General features: G+C 50.1%; 1 long non-coding RNA gene across 1 annotated transcript in view; it reads left to right on the top strand.

Moving 5' to 3' along the window:
- The first annotated feature begins 3,275 nt into the window (after positions 1-3,275).
- The window catches only part of LOC125963087 (uncharacterized), a 239,779-nt gene continuing 220,886 nt past the window's right edge, over positions 3,276-22,168 (top strand). Inside the window, exons 1-2 of the long non-coding RNA XR_007474880.1 lie at positions 3,276-3,308; positions 14,039-14,188. This is a non-coding gene — a long non-coding RNA (uncharacterized LOC125963087). The remainder of the gene's footprint in view (positions 3,309-14,038; positions 14,189-22,168) is intronic.

Raw genomic sequence — 22,168 nt, forward strand, 5'->3', positions numbered from 1 at the left:
TCCCGGAGTTTCATCCACAAAACCCTGGGATGGAGATTAAACCCCTGCAGGGGTCTGGGCCATATCAGGTCAGTGCTCGGAGGCTCAGAGACACATTCTTCGAAGATATGCTTCCCCTCCCAAGTGTGTGCCAGAACACGTGGCCTTATTGGGGTTCAGTGTATGTGGGCGAGAAGGGATCTCCCTAGGGTGCTGGTCTAACCTGCCCGGCTCTGCTGCATCCTCCAGGTCCGGGGCCTCTGGTCCCCCCACCCTCCCCCCCTGCCCTGAGCTGGCTCCATTTTGCCCAAGTTCCTGCAGGTGCCCAAGGGGACCCTGGACCTGTCACAGCCTCAGGCCCCCATTTTGTTGGTGCGGCTCAGACCATGACCCCTCCGGATCCCCAGCTGGGCTTCCCCCTCCCCAGAGGCACCCGGAGCTCAGGCCATCTGCTCAGGCCCAAGACTGGACTCTCGTCCTGAGTCTCCAGGCTCTTGTGTGGAGCTGTGCTTATGTATGGCATGGGGAGATCACCTGATACTGTCTGTTTTCCCAGCTGTGCTTCTGCCAGCCTCCCTCGGGGACACCTAGCCCAAATCTTGGGGTGTCCTTGTACCCTTTAACTTCATGGTCAGATACAGGGGGTCATCGCTGAGCCTGGGCCCCCCCAGATGGCCCAGAGGTACTTCCTGCAGCCCCCCAGTAGGCGTCTCTCCCTACTGGTCCATCGTTGAACTGGCATCCAGCACCCCTTGCTCTGCAGACAAGATCTAGGATCCGAGGACGAGCAAGCATCCCCCTTCGTCTGAACCCCCATCCGAGTCTCTCCACTTGGCCGCAACTGCCTGCCTGCCAGTCCGGGACTGTGGGGTCACCTGCCCTGTTCCCACCTGCTGACGGCTCCCATGATGGGGCCAGCGAAGCTTTACAGCCAATGACATCAGAGCATGTCAATTCCTGCCCTGACGTCCTCCCGGGTTTCCATCTGTAACAAAACGCGAACCTCTGGGTGGGTTACAGGGTCGTCCACCTGCCCGTGACCCCCACATCCTCTCCTCAAGCTCACCCACACCCCACGGTGTTCCCAAGCTCTGGAGCACCCCCAGCCTCTTTCCCCTCCAGTCTCCCTCTGTTCCTCACCCTCCCAAAGGCTTCCTGCTCCTTCAGGGTGGGCACCCGTGTCTTGGCTTACTTGTCACGTCTCCTGGGGGGCTTTCTCCACCTTCTACATCCTAAGAAGTTTCTTAGGAACCCCCTACCCCATAACTGCTTTAACCTGCCCTGCACCATCTGAGGTCTTTCCTGCTCACGTGTCTCTGTTTGGTTTACGCTGAGAGCACGTGAGTTCCTGGACGCACCTGGGGCACGAAAGATGCCAACCTGCTAAACACACAACTTCAAGGGTTTATTCTTGCAGCATGTTCAGAGTCTTACAGGACCTGCTCCCCCAAACCTTGCAGACAGCAGCACCCCAAGGAGGCTGGCGTGTCACCTCCGTGCCTCTGTCCCGTTGCTTCTAAGGACACCGAGCGGAGATTCCTCTCCAGGGAAAAGAAGAGAAATTCCCCATCCATGGTGGCTGTGAGTGCCAGCATTTTATGGAGGTGGTTTATCCCTCGAATCCCTGGCTTCCCATAACTTCAGTGAGTATCGATCCCACATTGAGGTGGGTGAACTGGGACCCACCAGGTCCCACTAGGAACCGGGTCTGGGCATCTCTCAGCCACACTGGAAACATGTCCCCCCTCCCTCCCACTGTGCACAGAAGTAGAGTTACAAAGAATTGGGACCACCTCCTCTGGGGCCCGTGAACCCATCCCCAGGAAGCCCTCATGCTGTATCTGGAGGCTTGGTGGCATCCTGAATCTTGAGTTTTGAAGTTTGGTGTTTATTTGGATGGTCGTGTTGGCTGAAAAATGACCCCATCAGAGGAGCACTGGATGGTGGTGGGGATGTCTTCAGGGGGCTGACCACCAAGGTAGGGAGGACTCCACACCACACTGCCCGCGTTTCTGACACCAGCTGCAACGTCTGAGGTCCCGGAGACCACTCTCAGGTTTGAAAATGCACAGGAAGGACTCACAGAATTCGCTAGAAGCCCTTATATTCATGATTATCATGTGTTAGGATGAAAGGATAGAGGAAACCCAGCCAAGGGAAGGGGGGCATGGGGAGGGTCCAGGAGGCATCCAAGCTTGGACCATCCAGGGGGCCCCTCCCGGTGGAGTTGGGATGACGTCATCTCCTGACAGTGATGCGACAGTGTTCACCGACTAAGGCCACCCAGGGGAGACCCTGAGTCTTGGCGTCCAGGGTCTTCACTGAGGCTCCCTCACTTCAACCTTGTTGCCCATCTGCGTAGCTAACTCAGCCTCCAGCTGTCCCAGATGACCACAGATTCCACATGACCCGAGACCCTGACAGTGAATCACTCTGTCTCTGTCTACCTGGCCAGAAGCCCCCAGGTGACCAAAGAAATTCCCATAGGGCAGGGCATTCTAAGGGCTTGGAGGTGACCTCCTAGGAGCTGAGGGCAAAGGCCACCGTGCTTTGGGTGAGGATAAATTCTCCACTGCACGCTGACCCAGGAGGTGGTGACCCAAAGGTGGCCCTGCTACCAGCAGAATCTCCACGGGGTGAGCCCAAAGTCTCCTCCTTGCAAAGACAGCCGAGACCCTCTTACTTGTCCTCTGACGGGTGACCCTGTGCACAGAGGTGCCTACAGAGCTGTCATGCCCATCCTGTCCCTGGTGAGTGTCTGGCGTGGGCCAGCGCCCTGGGCCCGGCCTCACCCTGAGGCAGAACGGGATATGATTTGGCCCCGGCAGGCTCTGTATCTGGTGTTTATCTGTTTTATCACCGGAAAACCTGTTCCTCCAACGAGTAATATAATTTGCAAAATCGGATTCGCCGTGTGCATTCTGCATGTACGAGTCTCTCATCACATTTACAAGGGCTGCCGCTGCTAATGCAATCTGGGTGGGGCGCTAACAGGGTGGGGGAGTCACTAACACGATCATCCTGAAGGGCTGGGGCCAGGCTAGCGACTCCCCATCCTGTCCTGCGGCTCGTGGAAGGCATCGGGCAAGCACAGCTCCTGGACACAGAGAGGGGAGGTCACGGAAACCAGGTGGAAGGAGGGAAGACCCAGAACACTGCTTACGGGCTGGACTGAGATGGATTGTGCCCTTCCCCCCCCACCCCCACCCCCAAAAATGACATGCCCACGTCCTAATCCCTGGTTGCTGGGAACAACACCTTATTTGGAAACAGGGTCTTTGCAGACGTGATGAAGTGAAGGGTCTGAGCTGAGGTCCTCCTGGAGGAGGGTGGCCCTACATGCAATGACAGGGTCCTTCTAAGACACAGAAGAGGAGAGACACAGACACAGAGAAGCCCCGGGAAGACGGAGGCAGAGACGGGAGGGACGCGGCCACAAGCCCAGGGATTCCTGGAGCCCCCAGAAGCTGGAAGAGGCAGGAAGGACCCTCCCCTGGAGCCTCTGGAGGGAGCGCGGCCCTGGGACACCTTGATCTCAGACGTCTGGTCCCCAGGACTGAGAGATGATACATTTTTGTAGTTTTAAGCCTCCCAGTTTGTGGTGCTTCATTACAACAATCCTAGGAAGTGGATACCCTTGTTTAACCCTTCTTTCTCCACCAGAATCCCCGGAGAGCCTCCTTGCCATCCTCTGCTAAGGTGGGACCTCTGTGTTCTGAGTCCTGGGAGGACAGTGTCCACCTCCTGCCCACGGGCACCTTGTGTCTTCCCATTCCGAGGTCCATGGGGACATGGACAGGCAGTAATTAAAGGCTTCTCTGCTTCCCTGTGCTTCCTATCCAGGGTCTCGGTGCCCCCATAAGGCAAAAAGCATGGTGCCCTGAGTCCCACTGACTCCTGTGATGAACAAGTGTCTTCACTTGTTGATGCGGTTGCCTAGTAACCCACTTCCTGTGAGGCCCCAGGAATTCTGGCCAAGCCATCCATGAATAAATGAAAGGCTCCATTCAACTTCCCCTGGTAGAATTGTCTTTTCAGATCCCCCCAAACCCAAGTGGTCTCCACCCTCTATTGGCCTTGTTCACCAAGATGCCCAAGTGGATGCAGTCTCCAGAGAACTGTGCCTTATCCTCTCTGCCACCCACCTTGGTTCCTTTCTCCGAGAATGTCCTGGTCCTTGACAATGGTAACCTGGCCCCCAAACCTTTGTTCTGTTCACCTTGCAGACCTTCCGTGGACCACCATCTTACAGAAGTCCTCGTGGTTCAAACTGACTATTGATTCCCATCAACTTGCAATAAGTCAGGACCCTCTTAACTAGAGATCTGGCCAGCCCTAGCATGCTACCCACCACAGTCCTGGGAGGAGTAACCGGTGCCAGGACTTTTACACTGACTCCACGGTTTCTCAGAGTCGGGAGGGGGTGATCTCATCTGTCCATCCCATACTGGGAGGGGGTCTCTACCTGCTTCTCTGAGCAGGAAGCTGCTCTGTCTGCATGAGAGTTACCAGCAAACAGCGTGTGAGGGTGAGGGCTATGTGTCCATGTGGCTGGGCCGCCGAGTGTCCAGACACTTGGTCACACATCATTCTGGGTGTTTCTGCTAGGGTGTTTTGGGATGAGTTTAACACTTAAATGGATAGACTGAGCAGAGAAAATGAGCCTTCTTAATGTGGTGGGCTGCATCTAATCAGTTGAAGGCATTCTAACAGTTCATTCCTCCTCTGAATAAGGGGGAATTTCTCCTGCCTCGGTGCTGGGAAGTTGGCTTTATTCTGCCTCTGCACTTGAACTGAAATGTTGGCTCTTCCTGCATCTCGAGCCTGCAAGCCTTCAGACTGGAATTTACACCATCAGCTTTCCTGGGCCTCCAGTTTGTGGACTGCAGGTCTTGGGATTTGTCAGCCTCCATGATGGCATGAGCCAATTCTTCATAATAAATTATCTATCTGACTATATGTCGTCTATCTGTCATCTATCAATCCGTCAGTCCATGCATCCATCCATCCATCATTTATGTATTATCTACCTATCAGCTGTCTATTATATCCATCCATCCATCCAAATTCATCCACCTATTTTCTATCAACTACTTATCATCTATCTATATTAGTTATCTATCATATCTTTCTATCCAACCATCCATCCATCCATTTATCCACCTATCTTTTCACCCATCCATCTGTTCAAACTTATCTATCATCTGTCTATTTTACTATCATCTACCAACTATCTATTATATTTACCCAACCAATTATCCATCCATCCATCTATCTTTTTTTTTTTTTTTTTTTTTTTTTTTTTTTTGCGGTATGCGGGCCTCTCAGTGTCGTGGCCTCTCCCGTTGCGGAGCACAGGCTCCGGACACGCAGGCTCAGCGGCCATGGCTCACGGGCCCAGCCGCTCCGCAGCATGTGGGATCTTCCCGGACCAGGACACGAACCCGTGTCCCCTGCATCGGCAGGCGGACTCTCAACCACTGCGCCACCAGGGAAGCCCCATCCATCTCTCTTTTCATCCATCCATCTATCAGTTCAAATTCATCTATCTCTCTATCATCTCTATCAATCTGTCAATATCTATCAAATCTATCATCTATCCATCTCTATCTTATCTATCTTTATTATCTAATAAAATCTTCTATCAACCATCTATCAATCTATCATCTACCTGTCATCTATATCTATCTATCTATCTATCTATCTATCATCTATCTATCCATCTCTATCATCTATCTACTGCATTGGTTCTGTTTCTCTGGAGAACCCTGACACACAGCAACAAACTTTGAACCGCTTCTAACTGCTTGATTACGCCAGGGAACCTTGCAAACAGCACTGTCCAATAGAACGTTCCACGATGATGAAAATATTCTATATCGGCTCAGTGTGATGTGGACTTGAAATGTAAACACTGCAACCAGGGGGAGGAATTTTTGCTTTCTAACCTACCATTTCTTTAGCTCTTTGTTCCACTCTAGTACCCATGTAATTTCAGTTTTGTTAACCTCTCCTCCCATAAGGGGCCAGTTTACTCACTAGAGTACACCATTTAGGGTTAGTTTCCTTTTTGTCTTTAGCCTTACAGATTCTAGTCAAAACACGGTTTCCCACAGCTACGTGGGTCAGTTCCCCTTTTCCTCACTCCCTTAGCGAGGTTATGTCTTATATTTGCAACAGCGAAATTCGTCTGTCACAGTCTGCATTCTATCCCGGGATCCCCTGACATCCTAGGTGAATTTTTTTTTAAATTTGCATCCCTTAAAATCCACTCCTTGTGATGTACGTTTGTACGGGTTTTGACAGATACACGTTTAGAGTGATGCGTCTAGTACATGCGGGGTATGTACATGTGGGGAATCCCGTCCCCGTGAAGATTCCTTGTACATTCATTTTATAGGCAACCACTCCAAAAACCTCAAAACCACTCACCTTCCTTCCACCCCTGCAGTTTTGCCTTTTCCAGAATGTCCTGGAATCATACAAAATCTTGAGCCTTGTTTCACTTAGAAAAATGCAGGTAACTGTGACCCGTGTAGCTGCATGGATGAAGAACTCATTCCTCATTTGTTTCTGGGTGTTGTTCTGTGGACGTACCACAGTTTGCACATCCATTCCTCCATGGAAGGACATCTTGGTTGCCTCTGGATTTGGGCTCCTTTACTTCATCACATCTGTAAAAACCCCCATGTCCAGGTACATTCCCGTCTGAGGTTCTGGAAGGACATATCTTTATTTTGAGGGAGGAGGGAGCTACCATTCAATCCAGTTCTCTCAGTTTTCCCAGAACAAATTATAGCAGAATCACAGCAGTCAGTTTGCCACTTACAGGATTGCTCTTTCCTAAATTATTATGCTTTTAAAGACAAATTTGTTGTGATATTGGATATTCACTGCAAGCGCCTGAACACAGGCAGTAAATTCTTTAAAATAAAATTTAAATCCTGGCTTAATGAACTCTATGCTCACAGGTATAGTAATGTTCTACATCAACCAGCCTGTGCTTTTGCTTTCACATGGTTTAATCTCATTGGAATGGAATTCCCCTGATCAGGAAACTGGCTGAGTCGTAGGTGCTTCTGGGGCCGGGGACCTAGAAATCACGGTTGTCTGTATTGAAAGTTGTCTTTCAAACACTCGTGTCTACCCAGGGCCTGTGAATGGGAACTTATTAGGAAACAGGGTCTCTGCAGATGTGATGTAGTGAAGGGTCTGAGATGAGGTCCTCCTGGATGAAGTGGCCCTATATCCAATGGCAGGGTCCTTCTAAGACACAGAAGAGGAGAGACCCAGACACAGAGAAGCCCCGGGAAGACAGAGGCAGAGACAGGAGGGATGCGGCCCCAAGCCCAGTGATGCCTGGAGCCCCCAGAAGCTGGAAGAGGCAGGAAGGACCCTCCCCTCGAGCTTCTGCAGGGAGCACAGCCCTGGGACAGCTTGACCTCAGACGTCTGGTCCCCAGGATGGGGGAGGATGGCTTCCTGTTGTTTAAACCTGGTTTGGCGTCACCACCTGTTGTGGGCACCACAGGACACTCATCTACCTGGATGGAGTGGGCAAAGGCCAGCTAGCGTTGCCTCTGGGCCTCTGGGCAGGAAACCACCCTTGGGTGGGTGCCTCCTCTGGGCCGCCACATGCCCTACCGTGGACATCGCCTGCAGGGAGCAGTAAGCCACGAGGACCATTCACCAGCCTGATGTGAACTCTCTGCATAAAAGCTTTTCCAAGGGTCGCCCCGAATGTGCTTTGCTACAACAAGCAAATCCACGCGTCTCCACTGGGTCTTTGCTGGCCTTTGCTCCTCCGGCCCTACAATACGATTATTGGTTTCACTTTCAAATCAGACCCGTTTACTCTCACATGTGGGGGTTTGGGCACCAGCCCTCTGTGCAGGGCTCCAAGCTCTACGAGACAAATAGTCTACTTCGCCGCCAGAAAAAAAAAAAAAAAAAGCCTGAACTGCTTTTCTTGCCTTAAATAAAAAAGTGCTTATTCACATGAATGTCAGGGGGGAGAGCTGTTATGATCACACCTACATTTCTGGGCTTGGGGTAAAGCCGAGAACATCTCTGAAGAATCACAATAAATCCAACCCAGGAGGACGGATTCCTTAAAAATGAAACTGGGTTCTCAGCTGCTTTCCATTATGGGTTTTCAAAAATAAATGGTGTTTCCCTTGCTTATTTATGGGCTCTTGGAGTGTAATGGCTGTAATGATTAACACCGAATTTCTGAATTTATTCTAAAAAGGTACTTCATAAATATTGAACAGCGCTATTATCTGCAGGTAACGCCATTTATTTTATTCAAATGGAAATTCAGAAATCATCAATAAAACGATATTGTGCCTTTTGAGATGGCCCCAGAGAGTCAGGAGCAACAATTTTTAACCCTACCGTCATCACCTCCCCACTGAGGTATGTAGGTTGGCTGACTTTGACCCAACCCGCCGTGCGGTTCCTGATTTTGGGGGGGATGCGTGTAAGCTCTGCCTGTATGGATCGGGGAGCAATTCCATCAGCAAGTAGACGGGAACAGTGGTATCCAGAGTGAGACCTGTTTGGGTTTTAACTTCCCACTGAGAAGGAACAGCCCGCAAGGTTTCATAACAGGCATTCCCAATTGGACCAGATTTGTAGGTATTTTATATCTTGAGAATGTTCCCAGAAGGAGGTGAGCGGCAGGTGCGAGCAACTTTCGTAAAACGTTGTCAAGATGGGGGGCTTCCCTGGTGGCGCAGTGGTTAAGACTCCACCTGCCAACGCAGGGGACGCGGGTTCGAGCCCTGGTCCAGGAAGATCCTACGTGCCATGCACCACAACTACTGAGCCTGCGCTCTAGAGCCCTCGAGCCACAACTACTGAAGCCCACATGCCTAGAGCCCGTGCTCAGCAACAAGAGAAGCCACCGCAATGAGAAGCCCACGCACCGCAACAAAGAGTAGCCCCTGCTCACCACAACTAGAGAAAGCTTGCGCGCAGCAACAAAGACCCAATGCAGCCAAAAATAAATAAATTAATTAAAAACAAAAACACGTTGTCAAGCTGGAGGGGAACCAATGCCCTGCATGGGACACAGACCAGCTGTGTGACCCCGAACTGGGGCCAGGGTCCTGCCTGGTAACATCAGGCTGCTCACGGGGTTGGTGTGGGGTCTGAAGGGATAACGTCAGTGCAGACAATGTCTGGGGGTCTGTCACGAGCCAACACCCATCAGGTATTTGTCATCACCACCATTATGACTGTTGGTCGGCCGCTGGCATGAGCCCAGAATGTCCATGCGGAGGAATCCCTAGTTCTAAAGAGAAGTAACATCAGAACCTTGGGGCTTAGTGAGAGCTGGTGATGAGAGAGACCTCGGAAGACCACCCAAAAAATTTAAAACACCAAAACTGTTCAATTTTTTTTTCTTTCTCTCTCTCTCTCTCTCTCTCTCTCTCTCTCTCTCTCTACCCGCCTCTTAGAAATACACCAGCAGGAAGTGGAGAAATGGGAACCCTCGGGCACTGCTGGTGGGAATGTAAAATGGTGTAGCTGATGTGGGAAACAGCTAGGTGGTTCCTCAAAAAATTAAAAATACTACTACCATATGACCCAGAAATTCCACTTCTGGGTGTAATTCTAGAAGAATTGAAAGCAAGTCCTCAAAGAGGTATTTGTACCCCCATGTTCACAGCAGCGTGAGGTAGACCATGGGATGGCCGGTGATGTTGAGTTCGACTTGGGCTTCCTTGTTGTACATCGTGCATTTCCCCCATGAAGTCACGTTTGAATGCCCCCAATTCCAGGCCAACAAATGGTGATGGAATTCCTGGTGAACCCATGATTTTGCTTGAGAGTAATGAAGACCTTCAGTTTGAAGAGTGAAGGGTGGCAGGACCAATGGGCAGGAAATGCCTTGTGTGGATGCAAAGGTAACCATTGGAGATGAAGTTGCTTCATGCAAACCCTAAGGGACAAAGGGACACCTAGGGGACAAAGGCACACCTGGGATGGACCAAAGCAGAGAGAAGTCACGGCAGAGATAGAAAATTGCAAACAGCAGCTCAATGGATCTAGGGAGAGCCTAACATGCTACAAGCTTTCCCTTGTGGTTTTGCAGAGGAAATCAGAGAAAGGGACGTTTCTGTGCCAAGACAACAATCTATGCTTTAGGATGACGTCTGTAAACTCCAGCTAGGATGTGTGGGATGTCCCTGGAGAATTTCGGAAATAAACCCACCTGCCATGTATGACGTGGTTGGGGGACATTGGATAGAAACTGGAAAGAAAAATAATACCCTTGAGAAGAATTTTTTTTCAGGCATGCCAGGAGTTAAAGTAAGTAACGCTTTAAATGTTTAAGAGCAAAAGTGACTTTGTGTTTTAAAATTTTCCTGGGGGAAGGTAGGAGAATTAGGCATCGCCACAGACTGAAGGTTTTATTGAGTCAGAAAATCAATAAATACTGGGTATAGGCTGGCGACGGGGTGAGCTATGAGAAAACAGTTGAGATTATCCGGAAAGATCCTCCTGGATGTGGAAAATGAAATTAACATGGGGAGCAGCCCCTGGATATGAGTCTCCGCACGTAGATTAATTAAGCTGGCCCGTTGCCTCTGCGCCCTGAACGCTTGTGGTTCTTAATACCTTCCTGAAGGATTCTACATACTTTGAGGGCTCAAACCTCTCTCTGTATACGCAGGGTTTTTTGGGTTTTTTTTAACTGAAGGGGAAGAATGTTTATTCATATGCATATTTTTTCCAGTATATTTTTAAAATAATTTATTGACATGAAATTCATATAAATATAAGAATAATGACTTTAAAGTGTAAAATTCAGTGGCATTTAATACGTTCATCATGTTGTACAACCACCACCTCTATCTGGTTCTAGAACATTTTCATCCCCGCAAAAAGGAGACCCTGTCCCCAGCCCCGGTACAAAGAATCCACTTTCTCTCTCTGTGGATTGGCCCGTTCTGGACGTTTCCTGTAAGTGGAATCACACACCGTGTGCCCTTCTGGGTCTGCTTCTCTCACTGAGCATCGTGTGTTCCAGGTCCGTCCACACTGTAGCCTGTGTCAGGGCTTCAGTCCTTTTCACGGCTGAGGCGTATTCCACTGTGTGGATTTTTCTTATCCATCCAGCGTTTTATGGCCGTCTGAGCAGTTTTGTCCTTTTGGCTCTTGTGAATAGTGCTGCTATCAACATGGTGTACACATTTTAGTTGACTCTCTGCTTTCAATTCTTTTGGGTGTCTACGCAGGCATGGAATTGCCCGTTCCTATGGAAATTCTACATTTCAGTTTTTGAGGAACTTACAGCTAGATCTCTGACTGTTACCTCTCCAAGGTGAGCAGAAGATAACGTGCCTACATGAGTCTACTTAATCCTTGATTTCCCCAAGCTGTCTAGCAGGAGGTGGTGCCGTGACTGGTGGCAGGAGCAGGTGACCAAATGACCCCAGTGGACAGCGTGGACAGTGAAGGACAAAAAGGGAAGGTCTGGGTGTCCAGAGGAGGCTGCTGGTCAACCCTGGATGAACTGGGGATGTGAAGCAGGCTCTCCTCCACGGCCTTCTTGTAGCCACTTGGCCAACGGAGAGGGAAAACATCCCAGAGGTAGTTAGTTGCTGGGACAGAACCAAAGTCAAAATTTCTATCACGTCATAAAACTCGAAATCATGTTTTCTTTTGTGCATTTTTATTTCTTCCCCTGTGCCAAACTTGAGCCGTCTCCCCAGCTCCTGGAGTTTCACTTAATTGCCCAAATAAGAACGCTTCCTGGGCAGACGGTTTCCTTTTCCAGATTGGTGTCGACACCCGGGGAGTACAAACATTTGCTCTGACCCGCGAAGCCCCACGGCCGCCGGGTCGCTTCATTGGAAGCCCGTCACCTCCGTGACTCTGCCCGCCTCTGCACCAAGCATCTCGCTCTCATTTTTGGACGTCTTGAGCCCTGTGGTCAGAGGTGGAAGGACTACCCGTGAGGCTGAGGAGGACGCTTTGGCTTTTTACCCCTGGAGTATTACCGATGGTTTCTCTGGAGTCTCACGCCTGGAAATGGTCCATGTCGTCCTTGACTTTGTGCAACGTCACTTCCAAAGACTCACCCCTGACGACGGCACACTTCGAACACGATGGAACGTTGGGGAACCTAGGCCAATGAGGTAGCCAAGACAGCAGGAAAAAAGAGAGAGGAAAGGAGGGTGAGGACACACTCGAAATACCATTTTCCTTCAAGAAGTAGAATGGCTGACATTCAACGGATCACGAAAGCTTTGATGGCCAAGTGTAGGACCTCCTGAGAGATAGGATCTCTTTCGTCTTGTTAGGTCACTTTGAGGCTGGATACAAGGTCTAATCTGTGGGGATATTAAGTGCAAGAGCAGGAATCACCCAGCTCTGATGGGAAATTACCTCTCAGGATGTATGAGACCACAGTACAGAGGAGACCCCCTAGATCTGGACCCTCTTCTCCAACCGTTTCTGCATTCTTGGACAAGTTACTTTCCCTTCCCAGTCTCACCTTCCAAATGCGTAGAATGGGACCATAGCAGTGTCCTCCAGCGTCTGTGTGTGTGTTAAAAAGATGATACAGACCTCTCAGAAGCTCTTCTGCCTCCGAAATCCCTGTGGGACCATTGATCATACAATATATAGATGGAGTAGCTCAGACTTTTGTGTTGGTTCCTTTTTTTTTTTTTTTCATGAGACATAATTTTTGGTGACTTCTCTTGCAAGGCACCCCTGAGGCGTTCAGGCTGCAGTAAATGGGGTCACCTCAGAGAACGTGACAGGATAAGGGATCTCCAAGGACTGACAAGTGTAAACAAATGGAAAGTCCACCCAAATCAGAAAAGAATAGATGTACTCTGGAGCCTGGGGTAAAAAGAAGAAGGAAGAGGTGGAGGAGGCAGAGGAGAAGAAAACTAGCCCCCGGTAGCTCACTGGCCCCCAGGTGCTGTGCATTTCTCTTAACTGACCTGAAAGATTTCTTTGTCCACCCATTCAGCCCTCTTCTAAGTGTCAGCTGTTTATTAAATGCCGGCATGGTGTAGGGCTCCATCCTGGAGGCTTTGAAATCCTTGTCTCTCCTGGAACTTCTCCATCCAGCAAGGGAAAGACAGCGGAGGAAGCAGGCAGATGTAACGAAGGATCCCAGGGGCTGGGATGGAGCAGCTGGAGGCGTAACGCAAGCGGATAAACAGAGCACGCTGCCCACAGGTGGCTGCCTCGGAAGCCGCGATGGGGAACTTGGGCTCCACGGAGAAGGCAAGGGAAGCCGTGTGGGTAGTTTCTGCAGAGCAGTGCCGTGGTCCTGTGTGTGTTGGAAGGATCTCGCAGTTAGGTGGACTAGAGCCAGTAAAGTACAAATCCAGACATGATGAATAGGATAAGTGGACGGCGGGGACAGAGGGGAAAGCTGGGTTCCTGGTGCTCTCATTTTTGCTTTTGCTTTTGAAATAATCGCCACGTCCAGGCGAGTGGGAAGATGGGCCAAAGGACCCCCGGTGCCCCTCCAAGAGAGTGGATTTCACCCGTTTAGGGATATCAGTGCTGTACGCGGTGGTTGTTTGCCCTCAGGAGCTGATATTCTGGCGTTGGAAACATTATCAAAAGATGACTCTCTATGCCATTTCGTTTGACTTGTTAGAACAGTTACCACGATGCTCAGTGTGAGCAGCTCAGAGTGAGGGATGGGGGTGGGGGCTGGATTCAGACCACCCTCCCCCAGCACACGCACTTCCAACAGCATCTTCCCAGTGTGGGTATGGTCCCATTTCTACATACTCTGAGTTTTGTCTTTGGGGCTTGATCCACAGTTTCAGAAATGGAGAGGAACCTTGTGTCTCTATGGTCTGTGGACCCGGGGTCTCACACAAAGAAGTTGAAATGGAGGCTTTCGGTGGGAAATGGGTTTGGTGGGTGTAGTGGGGTGAATGGTGGCCCCCCCTTCCCAAGAAGATATATGTGTGTCTTGAACCCTGGAGCCTCAGAATGGGACCTTATTTGGACATAGGGTGTTTGCAGATGAGATTAATGAAGGGTCTGAGATGAGGGCCTCCTGGATGAAGGTGGCCCTACATCCCATGACAGGGTCCTTCTAAGAGACAGAAGAGGAGAGACACAGACACAGAGGAGAAGCCCCAGGAAGACAGAGGCAGAGACGGGAGGGACGCGGCCACAAGCCCAGGGACGCCTGGAGCCCCCAGAAGCTGGAAGAGGTAGGAAGGACCCTCCCCTGGAGCATCTGAGGGAGCACAGCCCTGTCCACACCTTGACCTCAGACGTCTGGTCTCCAGAACTGGGGGAGGGTGGATATAGGATGTTTGGGGGTCCCCAGTTTGTGGTCACCTTTTGCAGCCAACCCAGGACACTCCTATAGCAGGTATTTTGAAATGCAGAACCATATCTCATGAGTCCACCAGGGCCCCAAACCCTGCTGCATCTGTGGTCCATGCGACTCATCATTAGGTGAGATGTTCCACGTACCTAGAGCTGACCCCCACCCAACACCCAAACATGGGGGGATGTATTCCCCAGGTTCCCGTCCATCTGGAGAGGCTGTGCGGATGAGGTAGGAACCATCTCCAGGAGGTTTCTCGCTGTCTCCCTGACAACAGGGAAGCCAGGAGGAACTGGTGGACCTGTGGGGACAGTCACACCTGGAATTCATAATGAGCTCGAGACGATACAGGTTGCCTCATGACCCCTCTCTCCACACTTTGAAATCAACGCCCTCCCCCTGTCCGCCGCCAGTGATGCAAACCCACTTAAATCGCTCAGCCATGCCTGCGTCATCTCAGGCTTCAAAGTCCATTTTAATGAGCCACTTTGTCCACGCCCCATCTGAAGAGGAACCCGTGGAAACTTCGTGTGGAAACACTGTTTGCAAGCGTGTTTCTTTACTGACCTGCCAGTTACATTCTCCAGCTTCAGAGCAAGGAAAATAGCTTTCAAGGGGGAACGGCTGGAAGATGGCTTCTTTCTGTGGTCGGCGGGTATATCGGAATTTGAGACAAGTGGAAACAAATCACAGTGTCTGTCCTGCTCTTTCTGAATAAGTTTTATTGGGGGCGGGGGCACAGAGGCTTCTTGTGATAAAGACAATACCGCACGGAGAGTACATGGAATGAACGCTGTGTTCCGGAGCCCCAAACAAAGAAAAACCTTTTACAAACCCCCTGTGTCTAATTTCGTTTTAGAAAATTAGATACTCGGAATTTTGCATAAGATAACTGTATTACCGGGATGCAATTTGGTCTGGGTTGCTGGCTTTAGTGCATGCGGCTGCTTAATAAAAAGTGTCAGTTAAAATGAAAATACAGCTTGGGTAATTAAATTTAATTGGATCTTGTCACTTTAAATCGTCTTCTTTTTTGAGGGTTTCCGCAGAATTGCAGCTTCTGGTTTGCTAATTTCTTTATTGCAAGCTGCTGCCGAATCTGACCCGCCTCTAATAAACTGAGACCTTGCTTTTTCTGGGGCTCTGAACCATTAAGGCGACGGCAAACAAAGGGATGGGGTGACTTAGAGCCGGGAGGGAGGGGCGGCACCAGGGGGATAGAGTTACCTGTAGCTTATTGACTTTTACCACCAGCTGGAAGAGTGTAGTTGTTACAAGAGGAGTGCAAGTCCCAGGGCTGCACAAAGGCACTGGGTTTGTGGAACAGGCGTGATTACCATGGTGCAGGGAACATAATGCCCAGGGATGTTCTCTGTATACACTGTAGCCACCACGTAGTAGAGCTACCTGCTCAGAGCTACATACATATGGGTGTACGAGCTTCCCTCTTATAAGGACTTTTGTGTTAGACTGGTCCACCAGGATTAACCAGGATGGTCCCCCATCTAAATACCCTTAACTTAATCACATCTGCAAAACATCCTGTGCCCACATGTTTAAGAGATCAGGGGATTAGGATCTGGACGTCTTTAAGGGCCGATATTCAGCTGGCCACAGGTAGTATAGACTTTCCAGCAAATACGAGGAAACTGGTGTGTGAGATGCACAGGGGGGTGCAAACTAAAGCCTTTATCCACCAGCTCAATGAGCCCTGGCTGCCGCCCCTGCTGACTGCATCGCCTGCTGGTCCTGCAAGCCAGCTTGCAGGGTGAGTCCTTTTGGCCCCAGAGGGATTCTGTTTCCTTGCTACAGGTCCCTAGACTCAGCATCCCAAATCAAGAAAGGCTTACCCGTGAGGGAAGGATTGAGGCGTATGCTGTGGCTCTGGAATCGTGACCATTAAAAGGGTTTGCAAGACCCCTTAGTGTCGACTCTCCTTGAAGGTAGCTGGCCAAATCCCACGCGGGAGGCTTGCTGACCCACTGGACTCGCTTCAAAGGCACGCGGCGGACACTGTCCAGCCTCAGACCCCACATTTATAAGGTGTGAATCTTCTGCCTTTCCAGGTTTTCCCATGAGAAGGGGACTTTCCCTTACGTTTTGACTGGGAGGATGCAGAGTGTGGAGACAGTGCTAACTCACATTGATTTTTGCCTCGGTTTGTTTTGGAAATGCCTTTATAAATGCAAGGCTGACTGTTACACTTTTATTATCTCAAACAACCCAGCGTCAGGGTCTCCTTGGGGCTTTCGTGGAACTATTGGCCTAAGCATTGCCACATGGACGGTGAGAAGATGCAAGCAAAGGTGACCCTGTGTGGTTCTCACGCCCACCTGGGCCCCACCTGGCCTGCAGGTGCTTGGGATGGTGGCCACGGGGCCCAAGCATGTCCTTCCTCCTCCGTTTCTTGTCACCTCCTCTACTTCTGCTGGGCGTGTCTTGACTCCCCAGAAAGCAGAGCCAGCCCAGTTGGCCTTCCTCCTCGGGAAGGATTCCAGCCTCTAAGAGCTACACCTGCCTTGTGCACAGGTGAGGCGTCTCCTGTGAAGGTCACATCATGTTTGCACTTACCCCTGGAGCTGTGGTTTCCATTAGTCCCAAGTCTGCCCCCGTCGTTGGTGGAACCGAGGGCCATGGATGATGGACCTTGGCGGCCCTGGACCAAGAAGCTGTGTTAAGGCAGAAGGCCGCTGAGCTGGTGGTGGGCAGATGGGGCTGTTGTCTTAGCCTTAGAAGGAAGGTGCAAGCTGGAGGGACTTTCGGATTTGAAGGCCAATGCTTCTGACTAAGGCAAGACACTGGTGGTCCTTTTCTGGGTGAAGACGCACCCAGGGTCTCATCATCCTTAGAAATGTGAGGAGGGACTTGGACCTGGATGAAAACCCTCCTTCTGGATCTGTGGTGGGGACTGAGGGTGTCATCGTGACGCATGTGTTGGCTTTTTCTGGGATTCACCATTTCCATGAAGGCAGCATGACATCTCATAGCTAGTGGCAGTGACCCCAGATCTACTGATCAGATTCCGACTTCCCATCCTGTGTCATTTTTCCTGAAGATTCACAGCTACGTACGGAGGTGTTTCTGACAGCCTGACACAGCCTGGCTCACGTAAACCCCTGTAATTTATGAGGGGTCTCAGGTTTAATATTGCATCTTTCCTCCCGTGTCCTAAATTATCAATCACTTTAATGACATGCAGAAAAAATAACAAGCAAATCTTAGATGACATTCTTATCACCTATTTTAATACAATTTCCTAAATCAAACGCCTCTGTAACGCCAATAAAAAAAAAAAAACGTATGCTTCGTGAGCAATTAAAGAAATACACTTAGGACAACACTACAATACAGGTCGACTTATGACCCCTTTAATTTTATACAAACGAATTTCTGTTCCTATTAAGAGTTTGAATCTGGGTCCATATTACTGGAAACACTATTGGAGTTGGGAACCATACCTCAAAACACCGATACATTAAATCTCTGGGCTGAGCTGCGGTTTCCTGGGGCCCTTGCAGCTTCTATGGTTCAACACGGTGACTCTCGAGTTGAAACTATTTGTTCAAAGATGGTGTTATGCAGAGGATGATGTCCACCTAAAAGGTATGCTGAAGTCTTCATTCTAGGTACCTGTGAATGGAGGCTTATTTGGAAATTGTGTCTTTGCAGATGTGATCACGTGAAACTCATCATCATGGGCTCTAATCCGATATTGACTGGTGTCCTTATAAGGAGAAGGAGGACGGTGACTCAGAACGGTCACCGTGTGCAACCATAAAAACTGCAAGTGTCTCAGGAAGTAGCAGCTCAGCCCAGAGATGTAACATATCGGTGGTTTCAGGAAGACAGAGGCGCACATTGGAATGACGCAGCCACAAGCCAAGGAATGTCAAGGATCCCCGGAACCCCAGAAGTTAAGCGAGATGATGGAACAGATGCTCCCTCAGAGTCTCCCGAAGCAACCAACCCTGCAGATACCTTGACCTTGGATGTCTGGTCTCCAGAACTGGGAGAAGAAATGTCTGTTGTCTTGATCTACCCACTTTATAGTATATTATTATGGCAACTCTAGGAAATGTATACAGATGGTGACTTTTGTTTGCTAAACTGTAAGTCTTTGCATGTTCAGAGGCAACTTAAGCATTAATGCGTGGTGTCTGTGAAGGACGCCCAGCAGCCCTCTCCACGAGAACACACGGCGATGTAGACACAGACCTTTATGGGCATCATCTCCCCACACCAACCATGGCCCAGCCCACACCTGGAAACCAAACCCACATCGTGAAGACCGAAACGTAAAGGTCTGTGGCAGTGCTAAATGTTTTGGATGGCCAACTTCACCAACGCTAAGCACACTCAGGAGACCCTAGTTTAAATGTTTAGATGACACATTTATGGAAGACAATAGGGCAACGAGGAGGAGGATATTTGGATGTTGATAAAAGTCATATGCAATCGGGGGTGTCCTAAATGCCACCCTGCTCTCATCTTCGTGGACCACTTTTATTCCCCAGTTCCCGAGGGTCAGGGGGTCCAGGGCTGGGTGACTTTCCTCCACTTTTTCCCCCAAGAACTAATACCATTGGGATGGCTCATGGGTGTCACGTCCGTGCTGTGGTCCATGAGGAGAGAAGGGTGTCCCCATCCTTTTGGGAATGTGCATACAGGCACACATGCACTCTCTCTTTCTCACTTGCTTTTGACTGACCTCTTCCCCCCAAGGCAGGCCCTGCCCATGCACAGCCCTGGGGTCCCCAGGTGTCACACAGGTGCCCATGTTCATCTGTTCAGACTTCTGGTCAACCCGCTATCATGTGCGTCCTCAGGCTCTTTGTCCCTCTCTGCTGTGGCCCCATCCACACACTAGGAGGAGGCTCTCCTGCTCTGGTCACAGCAATGCCCTGGGGGCCTTGTGGGGCAAGGCATTCTGTAGGGACACAGAAAAATGGGGACAACTGGGCAGTGGCGGGGGTCTGGAGAAACAGCTCTCTGGCCTCACCCGCACCCTATGCCGCCTTCTACCGATGATCCCACATGGGCACCCAATGGGAGTCAGGGCCAGGGACCACACCCAGCACCACCCACCCTCTGGGTCACTGTGACAATTCAGTGCAGTGACAATGACATGGAGGCTGTGTTTTATGCAGTGTTGGACAGGATCGGTACCTAATACACAGCGGCATGGAGATGGAAGGGTAGGATCAGTACCTAATACACAGTGGCATGGAGATGGAAGGGTAGAGCTTCCTGTGGACGGTGCTCTTGCGAAAGTCTGCATTCGTGGGTGGCCCCCTCCCAGAGACATCTCTGGTGCTCACACTAGTCTGATTAGGTCTGTGCCCAGCCCCAGCTATGGGAGAGCCAATGGAGGTGGTGTCTGGCTCCAGAGGACATGGGAGGAAAAAGGGTGGAAGGTGGGCAACTGAGTGTCCACCCCTAGTGAGGTATGAGAACATGGCCATTTCATTCTGCTCCTAGAGAAGAAAAAGAGGGGAAAAGGCAGAAAGGGAGGGAGGGGTAGGAGAAGGTAGAGTAGGCGTGAGGGAAGTAGAGTTGGGACTTTGTGGAAGCAAAGTATGGGGGTCGGGAAAGGAATCAGCGGGGGTGGGGGTGGGGATGAGGATTTAAAGAAACTTGTAAAATGCAAGACTCAGATGGAGTGAGCATAAGTGGTAGAAAATGGCCCAAAAGAGAAACGAGGCAAAAATCCACTTGGGATTAATCTCAATTAATACAAGAGGGACTTGGTCTTCCCTGGTGGTCCAGTGGTTAAGGCTCCACACTTCCACTGCAGGGGGCATGGGTTCGATCCCTGGTCAGGGAACTAAGACCCCACATGCCACATGGCTCGGCCAAAAAACAAAACAAAACAAAATGGGCTTCATGCCAGCCCTTTCTTAGCAACTTTTACGAGATTAAAATTCCTAATTCTGACTAACTGGGAGGGGGTTAGGTCAGAAATCCATGTGCGTTTGTGAAGCCTGTAAGATATCAGTTCAGACATTTGCTTCTCACGAGATCCATTTCCAAGCAAGTACAGGGATTTAAGCTCAACCAACCGGCTTCTCTGCGGAGCCGCTCGATAAAGGAGACTTTGATGAGAAGATGAAAGTGTGTGGAAATTGTTATATTTGGTAGGTGAAATGCTTTCGCTCAGGGTAGCGGAGAGATTCTCACGCGACCTGTGAATTATTGATTTGTTTAGGAGACCCCCCTTGCCCCGCCTTCCACGTCTTTGCAGGGAGCGGAGCATCCACTAGACTCGCCATCTGGGTCTTGTGGTGCAAGTGGTGAGGCTCTGGTGTTGATGGGAGTGAATCTCTCAAGGGAAGGCTGGGACCCAGCTCTCAGAGCTGAGATGACATCGGAATGTCGTGGAGACCAAGCTGAGGAGTGGAGTAAGTGAAGGGGATTCGAGATCCCGGCAGGGCCCCGGCCAGAAGGAGAACGTGCCTGCACTTCTTTTACCCCAGCATCGAATGCCGAGGTGGATGCACAAAGCGGTTCACAGAGGAACCTCGGAGGGCCTTTTTCAGCCCCTTCCTCTGAATTCCAGACCATGCTTTTCCAGCTGACTACGAGTTTCCCTTTTCCGAGCGCTCATGACATCAGAGCTGACCCCACCGTGTTTCCACGCCTTCTGCCCCTTCTTAAATATGCCACCTTAGTTCTCAACAATGGGAGGCAGAATCTTGACACCTAAAAGGACATCCATGTCCTGCGCCTAGACCCCCTGAATGTTAACGTACACGGCAAGAAAGGGGATAAGTTAAGAAACCCTGAGATTGATGTGAATTGCTATTAACTCCCTGCTGTTTTCATATAGATTTTAATCATTGAGTTATTTTAGAAGCATTATTTAGAAATATATAGTTGTCACAGTGGACGTTTTGGTTTTCTATGTGTGTTGTACACAGTTTTTCATTCCTTTTCCTTTTTGGGGTTGAATCTCACAATATTGTTTTGTTGCATCAAATAAACGTCCTCTGTGGACCAGCAGAAATTTTTAAATGTCTCCTCTTCAGCAGTACTTCCCTCAGCACTATTCTCACTTCAAAGGGTCCCTGATTTCAGTTTTCAGCCATGTATTTTATATTGTAAAAAATCCTAAAAAAAAAAAAGCAGTTCTAAGACTTGGAAAAATTCAAATACCATCTTCAGGTGACACATGGGGGAAGAAGGGACAAGAAAATTTGACAGAACAAAGGGGCTCCTATTTGAACTTGGATGTTTGTTCATTCGTAGACACACGTGCCTTGATTGTCTGCCCCTCGGCTGGTTCTGCACGGACTCTGGGGGATTCGGGGTACAATGATATTGGGCCAAATGTGGTCGGTCCCCATGCATTCCAGGGAGAGAAGGCATTGCATGTTTTAGGGACAATAATTAAATCTGTTTGCAAAAGGAGTAGGTTTCCATTTAAAACAGAAGGCAGCAGCTTATGGTGAAGGGTGAGGACGGTGCAGTCAGGACTGGGCTAGTCGGTCACTCCGATGGGTCTCAACCTCCCTATCTGTGAAATCAGGGCAGTGCTTGAGGTGGAAATAAAACCAGGCATGTGGAAAACCTTGGTCCACGTCAGGCACAGAGCGAAACCTTAAGAAGTGTGGTTATTACTTCTGTTGTAAAGTGTTCAAGTTTCCTGGTGCAGCTGAAACAAATGAGCACACACCGTGGGACTTAATAGGAATCCATCCTCCCCCATCCTGGAGACCAGGCGTCTGAGGTCAAGGTGTCCTAGGGCCACGCTCCCTCCAGAGGCTCCAGGGGAGGGTCCTTCCTGCCTCTTCCATCTTCTGGGGGCTCCAGGCATCCCTGGGCTTGTGGCTGCATCCCTCCCATTCCTGCCTCTGTCTTC

Source organism: Orcinus orca, chromosome X (genome assembly GCF_937001465.1).
Source record: "Orcinus orca chromosome X, mOrcOrc1.1, whole genome shotgun sequence".
Lineage (NCBI taxonomy): Eukaryota > Metazoa > Chordata > Mammalia > Artiodactyla > Delphinidae > Orcinus > Orcinus orca.